A 12,162-nucleotide genomic window follows, 5' to 3' on the forward strand; every position below is an offset into this window, starting at 1 on the left:
AGCAGCAACCTATTAGGTGAAGGTTGTAGTATCAGTTTATCAACCGATAAATCCAGTGCTTGGCTTCCAAGTTTTTGTTTCTCCGTTACAGTTTAGTACAGTATCTGCATGACAGTTGTTTAGATACTAATCTGTGTCAATCCCAATTCCATTTTACCCTCAGTTGTAAATAAAAAGCAGACACTTGAACGTGGGTTTCTTGTAGGCAGCTACTGACTCCCAACTCAGAGATACTAATCCACTACTATACAGTAGCTGACTGCAGACTTGGAAGTGCTCATCAGAAATGAAATATCACATATTTCTTTACTCCATTTTTTTCAAATGATCATGAAAAATCAGTTTGGTATGTGTTGATTATGTGATCACAAGAAAACAAAGATTGTTATTTCAAGACTATGGATTAATTAAAAAAGATAACATTCATTATTTTAACCCATGTGCATCTTCAAGGTGCAAGACTTATAAGGCCTTTGTCAAGCTACGATAATATTACATATGCGCCCCCCTTCACACACACACACACACACACACACACACACACACACACACACAAAAACAACCATCACACACACACTACACCCACACACACTGCCAGTTAGTATGGTGAACTCAGCTCATTAATCTTTGAAAGATTGTGCAATTAGCTTGATTTCATTTTCCCTAAGAATCACAATGTCTCTATTAATTTTGAAGTAACCCTAACATAGCAAGTAGGGATGTACTTAAATAGGTTATGTTAAATTAATCATAATCATAATTTTTTGTTGTTTTGTCATAATATGTAATCCCTGTAAATACTGTACATTGCACTATACTGTACTGTGATCTTATAATAAGAAAACAACACAAGCACAAAAAAGTGCTTGGTTGAATAAAATTCACTCATTTTCTACTCACCACTAAACAGTGTTGCAGCAAATCCAATACAGTTGAATTAAATGGTGACAGATACTTCAAACTTTTAAAAAAAGTACTGCTCCTGTGGTGTAACCCAAGTATTCGCATTCCAATTTGACTCGAGTCAAATTTAAATGTTGGGGCTTAAGGACATTTGAATGACACCACAGGAGCAATATGGAGGAATTTATGTTTTTTTGCATTGATTTTTATCGATGAAGAATCGTTCACCATTTATTTCAATTTTATTGGATTTGGCTGCAACACTGTTTACACCTGAAACTTCAAAAATGATTTGTGGACTGAAACACTTCACCCACCCCTCCATCGGCATAGAGGTGAGAAGATAATGAGTGAATTTTAATTTTTGGGTTAACTATGCCTTAAGGGCACTGAGGTTCAGTTTTGACTTTATATCGTTTTTGTTTTTTGTGTAAAAGTCCCTTTGACCTGAGTTAACAACCAAGTATTTTTTATCCTTACCTGTGTGGGTAGATTAACATTTATCCTCTAGTGCTATTAGATTTAACTTTGTCCTTTAACTCTACACAATTTATAGGGCATATTTTGTCAAAAAAATACTAAATACTAATCATCTACTTTTGCAGACCTCCTATAAACTTGACCCAGTCTTCATCCCAAGTTGGTTTCTGTGGTCTATAATGTGAAGTGCTTCGCTTCCTGAAAAATGGGAATCTACTGCCAAATTCTATAGAGTGAGATAAATAAAAACAAAAAGGTTTTATGCTCCCCTATTAATTTTGATTTAAAATGTTAAATGGTATTGTAAGAACAAAAAAGCGAATTCAACCCAAGGCTGAATCTGATTGAATCGTGTTTCTTCACAGCCCCCAGATTTTGATTTAAGCCTCTATTTTAGAGTTTTGAAGTGGATATAATTGCAGGAGATTTTTTTATGACAGTCACATAGCCACAGCAGAAGTTAGGCTTTTTCTATTCAACGTAAGGGATGCCTTTTAAATAGTTCTAAAATGTAGCTAATGGCTTTGTTAATATGAGCATAAATAGACATTTCTTTTTTAAGTTTGTTTGTATGACAGCAGACACACAGCTCTACAGAGGTCTTCAATTAACCTTGGCTTAATACGATTTTCAAAAGTTACATTTTGTGTAGGGTTTACAAGATGCAACTAATAGGTTCATGAAATGTTTTTCTTTATACTTTAGGTTCCTGTACAAGTATATTATAATTAATTATAATATAATATAATATATCTCTTTGGAAAGGGACTGAAGCCAATTATACTGAATTTATTAACACACTGTTAAGCTTTAATACACAGATTATTAGAAATTGAGGCCGGAACATGCTTCTCTGAGCTGCCTAGATGTAAAGATACTCTGTTGTCTTTTCTTTCAAACTTTGTTTACAGTATTACTTCGTTAAGCTTCCTGTTTCAAAGGTGCTGTCCCTCTTCCCTCCTTAGATCTACAAAGAGATTTACATTTACTTTCACTCATTTATCAACTGAGGGACAAAACTAAACCTTCAGCACAGAGATGAGACCTGGATAAGGATATATACCATCTTAATGCATTTTTTCACAAAATGATAATCCAAGTTCCTTGAACAAAGGGTTATTACTGCTTCGTCAGTTTATTAACCTTTAGCAAAGCCATTAGTGAAAACTCATAAAACTTGCCACTACTGTTAAATTACACTTATAAAAAATGTATGTAATAAGGGTATGGGCAAGACAGGATGAGGATGAGAAACTATTAAAATTGACTTAATCACCCAGTAGTGTCCCCAATCAGAATCAAGTGAAGTATCTTCGGCTGTGCAGAGTCGCAGGTGTGTTTCCAGGTTTTTTAGACAGTTCGGTACTTGTGTTTAATTTGGACTTGTGTATACAGAAAATGTTGCACAGATAAACTGTATAATACCTTCAGAAGACATTCATTTTTGCAGTATATTTCTTTACCGGAAGTGGATGCACTGTGTGCTTAAAGGGAACCTCAGAGAAGTGCCAAACTGTATGACTGCTAAACTTCTGTACTTGGTAATTAATTAGCTTAAAAATGTCCAAAAACACGAAATTTCCAGAGTTTTTATTCTTTACATGAGCTTTAGTTGAACACTTATCTATGAGTCAAATGTCTGTCTTTGTTCTTTAACACAGAGGGCCTGTAGCACACAAACAAAATTCAAAGGTGGTAATATCAGTGGTATATTGTGAAACGTACTTCAATTACTGAACTTTTCTTCATTTGGTTACTCAGAACACTTTGTGTGAAAAATGTTATGATGGTATACTTTGTACGAAAATTAACGCAATGCGAACACATTGTGCCGCAAATCCTATAAGTATTATAGGGATATATATTATATTTATGTTTGCTTTATGAATAACTGTACAAGCCATTGAGTTAGTGGGTACAGCAGCATGCACTTTACTTGTCTTTGGCAATAATAGATGTGCTCCTATCTCCTGTAAAGTAGCATCAACTTCAATGAAAAACAAATATTCTTGTCACACATCTTGATAAACAATCATACACGTTCATGTGAGATACGCCTTTCACTGTCATTTTGACAATGTTTCTTCAAAGCTGAACCATTTTACACATTTTATATTAGTTTACAGTGTAATTAAAATCAACACTATATTTTATTTTAATTACAGACCAACACAATTACAGGTTGTAATGACTGTGTTCTGAAAGACCAATGCAGGTTATGTTAGTTGAGTGGAGAGATGAAATAGTAACTAGGGAAAGTTAGTAATAGTATTAGTACTAATTTAAAGTAGTTTTTATGGTGGTATTTCTATTTTGTGAGACCTCATACTTTTACATTTCAAAGGTAAATATTGTTCATTTTACTCCACTATCAGCTTTGCAGCTTTTAGAGGTTAGAAGTTAGAAGTCATTTTGAAGACTGACATTGTTACATGTAAAATAAGACGCACTGCTAGACTTAAACTAACCAGTGTGATGATGCATAGGCTTAAAAGATTATTTTATTATAATATTAAAATCAGTGATGCAAAACCTTTATCTGTGTACATTAAATCTCCTTCTGTACTTGATTTGTAGTGACTGCTTTATCATGAATTGACAGGTTATGCCTTGGACCTCCAGAATGGGGAACATGAACAAACTTCACTCATTTGTTGTATTCTAAGTAAAGTGAAGCAGCAAGTCTGTGTTTTTTTGTTTCATAATTTGTCCTCTTTTTAAATGAATACACTTATTCAGCAAACAACATAACTAAGTGATGTGAGAAGACTGGTTACAAACTAATTTATGTGTGTTAAATACACAGCTAGAGTCAGGAAATGTATGGCTAGTCTAGCTCGGTATAAAGACTGCAAATATAATATCAAAGGTTGCCTATCTGTGACACACTGGCTACACGGGCGGTGAATAAATAGGGATGAACTGCTCCATGCAGTGAAGTATTTTGGAGCCAGTCTGTGGAGTTGTTATCATGAAGTGGTAATAAGATATCAATGTCCTGCCGATACACCTCCCTGACCACTAAAAGTCAGTCTCAGCTTTCAATCATGACATCTCAGCCTGTTTCCTAAGCAGCAAAAAACGAATTGTAACAAAACAATCAGACACAAGTACACTTGAACATTATGGTAGGACGAAATATTAATACAACTATATATAGTCATCCTGAACTGGTGAGATATTGCTATCAATATGCTGGTGCCAAAGCCTCCATTGCTGAAGCTGCGGCGGCTAGCTGTGGCCTCAGGGGTCTTAGGCTCCTCAAGGGGCGGTAACCCTCGGACACCGTGGTGGACACCGGTGGTCAGGGAAGCCGTCCGATTGAAGAAGGAGGCCTTCTGGGATATGATATCCTGGAGGACTCCTGACTCGGTTGCAGGGTACCGACAGGCCCGAAGGGCTGCAGCTGCTGCCGTGTCGGAGGCTAAGCAGCGGGTGTGGGAGAAGTTCGGAGAGGCCATGGAGAAGGACTTTCGGTCGGCACCAAAGTGTTTCTGGAAGACTATCCGGCACCTCAGGAGGGGGAAACGGGGAACCATCCAAGCTGTGTACAGTAAGGATGGGACTCTGTTGACCTCAACTGAGGAGGTTGTCGGACGTTGGAAGGAACACTTTGAGGAACTCCTGAATCCGAATAACACGCCCTCTATGTTGGAGGCAGAGCTGGTAAAGTCTACTCCAAGGTGCTGGAAAGGAGGGTTCGGCCGATCGTCGAACCTCAGATTGAAGAGGAACAATGCGGTTTTCGCCCCGGACGTGGAACTACGGACCAGCTCTTCACTCTCGCAAGGATCCTGGAGGGGGCCTGGGAGTATGCCCATCCGGTCTACATGTGTTTTGTGGATCTGGAGAAAGCGTATGACTGGGTCCCCCGGGAGAAACTGTGGGAGGTGCTGCGGGAGTATGGGGTAAGGGGGTCTATCCTCAGGGCCATCCAATCCCTGTACTCCCAAAGCGAGAGCTGTGTTCGCGTCCTCGGCAGCCAGTCAGTTTCGTTCTCAGTAGATGCTGGTCTCCGCCAGGGCTGCGCCTTGTCACCAATCCTGTTTGTGATATACATGGACAGGATATCGAGGCGTAGTCGTGGTGGGGAGGGGTTGCAGTTCGGTGGTCTGAGGATCTCGTCACTGCTTTTTGCAGATGACGTGGTCCTCATTGGATCATCGGCTTGTGACCTTCAGCACTCACTGGATCGGCTGGCGGCCGAGTGTGAAGCGGCTGGGATGAGGATCAGCACCGCTAAATCTGAGGCCATGACTCTTAGCAGGAAACCGATGGATTGCTTACTCCGGGTAGGAAATGAGTCCTTAGCCCAAGTGAAGGAGTTCAAGTACCTTGGGGTCTTGTTCGCGAGTGAGGGTACTATGGAGCGTGAGATTGGCCGGAGAATCGGAGCAGCGGGGGCGGTATTGCGTTCGCTTTACCGCACCGTTGTAACGAAAAGAGAGCTGAGCCGCAAGGCAAAGCTCTCGATCTACCGGTCGATCTTCGTTCCTATCCTCAACTATGGTCATGAGGGCTGGGTGATGACCGAAAGGACGAGATCACGGGTACAAGCGGCCGAGATGAGTTTTCTCAGAAGGGTGGCTGGCGTCTCCCTTAGGGATAGGGTGAGAAGCTCAGCCATCCGTGAGGAACTCGGATTAGAGCCGCTGCTCCTTTACTTAGAAAGGAGTCAGCTGAGGTGGTTCGGGCATCTGGTAAGGATGCCCACTGGGCGCCTTCCTTGGGAGGTGTTTCAGGCACGTCCAGTGGGGAGGAGACCTCGGGGAAGACCCAGGACTAGGTGGAGAGATTATATCTCAACACTGGCCTGGGAACGCCTCGGGATCCCCCCGTCAGAGTTGGTCAATGTGGCCCGGGAAAGGGAAGTCTGGGGCCCCCTGCTTGAGCTGCTCCCCCCGCGACCCGACCCCGGATAAGCGGATGAAAATGAGATGAGATGAGATGAGATGCTGATGCCAAATTTCTATATTTAAATTTTAAGAAATCTGCAAGAAAACAAGTTTGACTTACCAGTGTCACTACTTCACGACTCCTCGCTGTGGTGTTTATCACAGGAATAGGGGTAACAGGATTGGATTTAACTGCCTGAAGAAGTTGACAGTAGGATAACAGCTTTGAAATAAATGTAATGTAGAGTGGTGCTACTTTCAAGTCTAAAGACTGTGCCCACAAAAACTATGCAATATGCAAGAACTGTCTGGTGAAAGTAAAGTACATAGGCAAACCCTCAAACAAACAAAGGAAAGTCGGAGGATGCACTTTAGTCTGCAGTGGGTAGACTTCATGGGCCTTGAGACAATCACTATCAAATGTTTATTTTTATACTAATTCGTTAAATAGTTTATATATCTCTAAATTGTATTATATAATTATAACATTTCATTTAGCTGATGGTGTTATCCAAAGCCACTCACAAAAAGTGCATCAAACATGAAGGTACAAACCCAGAACAACAAGAATCAAGAAAGTACAATTTTCTTTGACCAGTTTATGGTTATTTCACATTGAAATGATTGGGACATTTAAAAGTTACATTGTGTTGGTTAAAGACTAAGAGGCACCATGACAAGACTTGATGCACTTTTTCACTACATTGTTTCATCTCAGTTTTCTGGCAAACTCTGTCACTGTGTGGTGATATTTTCCTTACTGTGGGATTTGTTTAGAATAGAGCATCATATCCTGAGTTAGCCTGTGATTCCAACCAACCCACTTTACTTGTCCATGTCCCATCTGTGAACAAGGACGGGGCAGGTATTATGATGTATACTTCAGCCGACCACCAAAGGTTAATGGTAAATGGTTTTATATTTATATAGCGCTTTTCTAGTCTTGATGACCACTCAAAGCTCTTTACACTACAGTTTTACCCATTCACACACACATTCATACAGTGCATTTATGAGCAGCACTTTGTTATTCTATGGGTGGCAATTCAGGGTTCAGCATCTTGGCCAAGGACACTTCGGCATGCAAATGGGTCAGAGTGGGGATCAAACTGCCGACCTTCAGGTTGGAAGACGACCACTCTACCCCTCAGCCACAGCCGCCCATTAACTGAGATGTTTTGGCTTCAGTTTTTTTGGAGCTGCCATATGTCTATCTTTATATACAAACACTGGTACGACAGTGTCTAGCTATGCTAAACTATGAACAAACAAAAGTGTAGGATTGACCAATTGTTGTTTGTGGAAGCTCTGTACTGTAGATATTTCTTTGGGAGGCTGCAGACAGTGTGACCCAAACTTTTCTTCAATTAGAAGCAATTACCACACAACTTCTTTCTCCCTGCATTTATGCTTAGTCAAGAGCCGTTTTCAGACATGACCTCCGGGGAAAATCCGGAGAATAGGCTATGGAGTTTACCCAGAGTTTGCCTTTCACACATGCATAACACAGTGGGAGGTTCTCTGCACAGACACTTTCTCCCCCCAGTCATATCAATTCACAGGTTCCTAGAGAAATTGGGCGAGGAGGTGGAGTTGCTGCTATTTTTAACTCCAGTCTATCAATTAATCCTAAACCTAAACTCAGCTACAAGTCATTTGAATGTCTGGTTCTTAGTCTTCCACGCCAATCAAGGAACCACCAACAGCCAATCATATTTGCCGTAGTTTACCGTGCTCCCAGGGCTTATACTGAATTTTTAAAGGAATTCCCTGAGTTTTTATCAAACTTAGTCCTAAAGACCGATAAAATTATTATTGTTGGTGACTTTAATATTCATGTTGATAATAATAAAGATTGCCTTAGCGTAGCATTTATTTCAATACTAGACTCTATTGGTTTCAGTCAGTGTGTGCACAAACCTACTCATTGTGGTAACCACACACTTGACCTTGTATTATCGTACGGTGTCGCAATTGAAAATTTAACAGTACTTCCGCGCAATCCAGTTCTATCAGACCATAATTTAATAACCTTTGATTTTTCAATAACTGAATATATGCCACTAATAAAAAATTCATTTTCTAGATGTCTACCTGATAGTGCTGTAGCTAAATTTAAGGAAATAATCCCAATTACATTTAAACCCGTATTAGCAGTAGATATAAACAACAAATTCTTTAAAACCCTGAGCTCCATTGAGATCGACCACCTCGTCGATAGCTCTGCAGACTCATTACGATTAACATTAGACTCAATAGCGCCTCTAAAAAAGAACAATGTCAAACATAGTAAATTAGCTCCGTGGTATAATTCCCAGACAAATGAGTTAAAACAATTATCAAGAAAACTAGAAAGGAAGTGGCGCTCCAGCAACAATGTTGAAAACCTCATAGACTGGAAGAATAGTGTTAAAGAATATAAAAAGGCTCTCCACAAAGTAAGAGCCGCCTACTATTCAAAACTAATAGAAGAGAATAAAAATAACCCCAGGTTTCTCTTCTGCACTGTAGCCAGGCTGACAGAGAGTCACACCTCCACCGAACCCAGTATTCCTCCATCCCTAAATAGCAATATCTTTATGACCTTTTTTAATGATAAAATTCAAACTATTAGAAATAAAATCAACCATCTCCTGCCCTCAATTGGCACTAATACCCTCCCAACAACAGAGATCTCAGAAACGGCTGAGAATCCTACCCATTACTTAGACAGCTTCTCTCTGATCACCCGTGATCAGTTTACCAAATTAATCTCAGGTTCTAAACCAACAACCTGTATCTTAGATCCCATTCCTACCAACTTACTTAAAGACATTCTGCCCCTAATTGATAGTTCGTTACTTAACATTATCAATCTGTCATTATCATCAGGTTATGTACCACAGTCTTTTAAAATAGCTGTCATCAAACCCCTACTCAAAAAACCCACCCTAGACCCAGAGGTTTTAGCCAATTACAGACCAATATCTAACCTCTCCTTCATTTCTAAAATCTTAGAAAAAGTGGTAGCCAATCAGCTGTGTGAGTTTCTCCAGGAAAATAATATATATGAAGACTTTCAATCGGGGTTTAGAGCCAATCACAGTACAGAGACAGCCTTGGCAAAAGTCACTAATGACCTTTTAATAGCCTCAGATCAGGGACTTGTGTCTGTCCTCGTTCTGTTAGATCTCAGTGCAGCATTCGACACAATTGACCATCAAATTTTATTACAAAGACTAAAACAGTTAATTAACATTAATGGAACCGCCCTTAACTGGTTTAAATCGTATTTTTCTGATCGCTCCCAATTTGTGCAAATTAATGATGAGTCATCTGTGCGCACCAAAGTTAATCATGGTGTTCCACAGGGCTCTGTGCTCGGCCCAATTTTATTCTCATTATATATGCTTCCACTAGGAAACATTATCAGGACACACTCGATAAATTTCCACTGCTATGCGGATGACACCCAGTTATATTTGTCAATAAAACCTGAACAAAGTAATCAATTAACTAAACTTCGAACATGTCTCAAGGACATAAAAACCTGGATGACCCGCAATTTTCTCTTATTAAACTCAGACAAAACAGAGGTTATAATACTTGGCCCCAAACACCTTAGAGATGCATTATCTAATGATATAGCTGCGCTAGACGACATTGCCCTTGCTTCCAATGAAACAGTCAGGAACTTGGGAGTGATCTTCGATCCTGATTTATCCTTTAATAGTCACTTAAAACAAATTTCTAGGACCGCTTTTTTCCACTTGCGTAATATTTCAAAAATTAGACATGTCCTTTCACAAAAAGATGCAGAAAAACTAGTCCACGCCTTTGTTACATCGAGACTGGACTATTGTAATTCATTATTATCAGGCTCCAGCAGGAAGTCGTTAAAGACTCTACAGCTTGTCCAAAATGCTGCAGCACGTGTCCTGACGAGAACAAAGAGAAGAGAGCACATTTCTCCAATATTAGCATCGCTACACTGGCTTCCAGTTAAATCTAGAATAGAATTTAAAATTCTCCTCCTCACCTTCAAGGCCCTTAATAATATAGCGCCTTTATACCTTAAAGAGCTGTTAATACCTTATAAACCCACTAGAGCACTCCGCTCCCAGAATTCAAGCCTACTTGTCGTCCCTAAATTCTCCAAAAGTAGAGTAGGAGCCAGAGCTTTTAGCCATCAAGCCCCTCGGCTGTGGAATAATCTACCACTTTCAGTTCGGGAGGCAGTCACCATCTGTTCGTTTAAAAGTAGGCTCAAAACCTTTCTTTTTGATAAAGCTTATAGTTAGAGCTAATTAGTGCGCTCTAACACATGACACACGGAGCTTCTCTTTCCAGCTTCTCCTTCCTCTTCTCCATCCCTATCCCCCTTCCCTGGAATCCCTTTGCTTTATCACCCGCAGATCCAGGGCCTCTGTGGCCGCACCATGGATTACGGTTTGTGGATCGCGCACCGGGGGTCGCGGTGTTGGATCCAGTGTGGCGGATTCTGAGTCATGTGGGCTGATCGTGGTGCTGGTGGCGGACCCTGTGTCGCGTTGGCATTGGGCACGGGCGGTGGACCAGGACCGCAGTGGTGGCTTGTGATGGGTCCTCCTGGTGGGCGGCGGTGGACGGTGACTGAGGACTGAAGTGGCGTCTGGTCTGGATGGTGGATCGTGGTCTAGATGGTTGCTGAGCATGGACTGTGCTTCATCAATGCTGCTAGAGACTTTGATTATTGATGATGTTCTCCTGCACGTGGCATCTATTGCACTTCTGTCCGTCCTGGGAGAGGGATCCCTCACATGTGGCTCTCTCTGAGGTTTCTACATATTTTTACCCTGTTAAAAGGGTTTTTTGTAGTTTTTCCTTACTCTTGCTGAGGGTTAAGGACAGAGGATGTCACACCCTGTTAAAGCCCTATGAGATGAATTGTAATTTGTGAATATGGGCTATACAAATAAAATTTGATTGATTGATTGACACTTTCACAACGGCATAAAATGGTGGACCAGCTGGGTGCAGCAGACAGAGACAGTAAGAGATATATTAACTCTGTGTAGATCCCATGGTTTTATTTAGAGCACACTGAGAATGTAGTTAGCACTTATCAGCACAATCTCTCTTGATATCTTCGTCTATGCCTTCTACAAGTGTAACACAGCATTTTTACAGGGAGACATTTGTTTCTATGTGTTTTTTTTTTCATTTGTGTGTCTGTCGCGCGTTGGAAGTGTCATCAACCACCCACTCGCTTGCCTTGAATCTAGCAGGGGATCCCCTGCTGTGTTCACACATTGACTTCTCCTGGATCTGTACTGACATTATACTAGGAGGTCAGGCTGTTAGGGTTCATACAAAATTAGGAACATTCAAATTAACGTTAACACATACAGAAGTTCAATGAATGTCTGAAAGCATTTAAGATAACCATGTCTTGAGTCATCTGAACATGTCTATGACTATTTTTTTAAGAATCTTGAAAAGGACATGGTTAGGCAACAACTGTATACAAATAAAAATATATTTATTGTGATTTATCAATGTGATTGAATGTGCAATGTATGGAATTTGGGTAGTGGTTGGAGAAAGATTGTGAGTGAGTGAGACTTAAATATGAATGTGAATGGGAGCCTACTTATGACATCAACCCAGTCATCAATAGCAGTGTAGTGTGACAGCTTAGCCTATTTACATCTTGGGGCAGTTAATGCCGCAGACGTCGGCTGGAATCCAAAGCAATGACTGCTGGGCCGGTGAATTGATGTTGAATCTAGGTGGATCTCGGACTTAACTCCGACCAAACTGGGATTTGACTTTATGGAGCCAATTTCTATGCATCAAGCACAAAGTCAATCACTTCTTTCTGTAAATTTAATTCAACATCTGCCGATGGACTCACAGTACACAT

The 12,162-nt window shown here is 40.5% G+C and overlaps 1 protein-coding gene across 2 annotated transcripts in view; it reads left to right on the plus strand.

Annotated features, from left to right (window-relative positions):
• nat16 (N-acetyltransferase 16) overlaps nucleotides 1-12,162 on the plus strand; it is a 58,739-nt gene that overhangs the window by 32,897 nt on the left and 13,680 nt on the right. The window lies entirely within an intron of this gene.

Source organism: Platichthys flesus, chromosome 24 (genome assembly GCF_949316205.1).
Source record: "Platichthys flesus chromosome 24, fPlaFle2.1, whole genome shotgun sequence".
Taxonomy (NCBI): Eukaryota; Metazoa; Chordata; class Actinopteri; order Pleuronectiformes; family Pleuronectidae; genus Platichthys; species Platichthys flesus.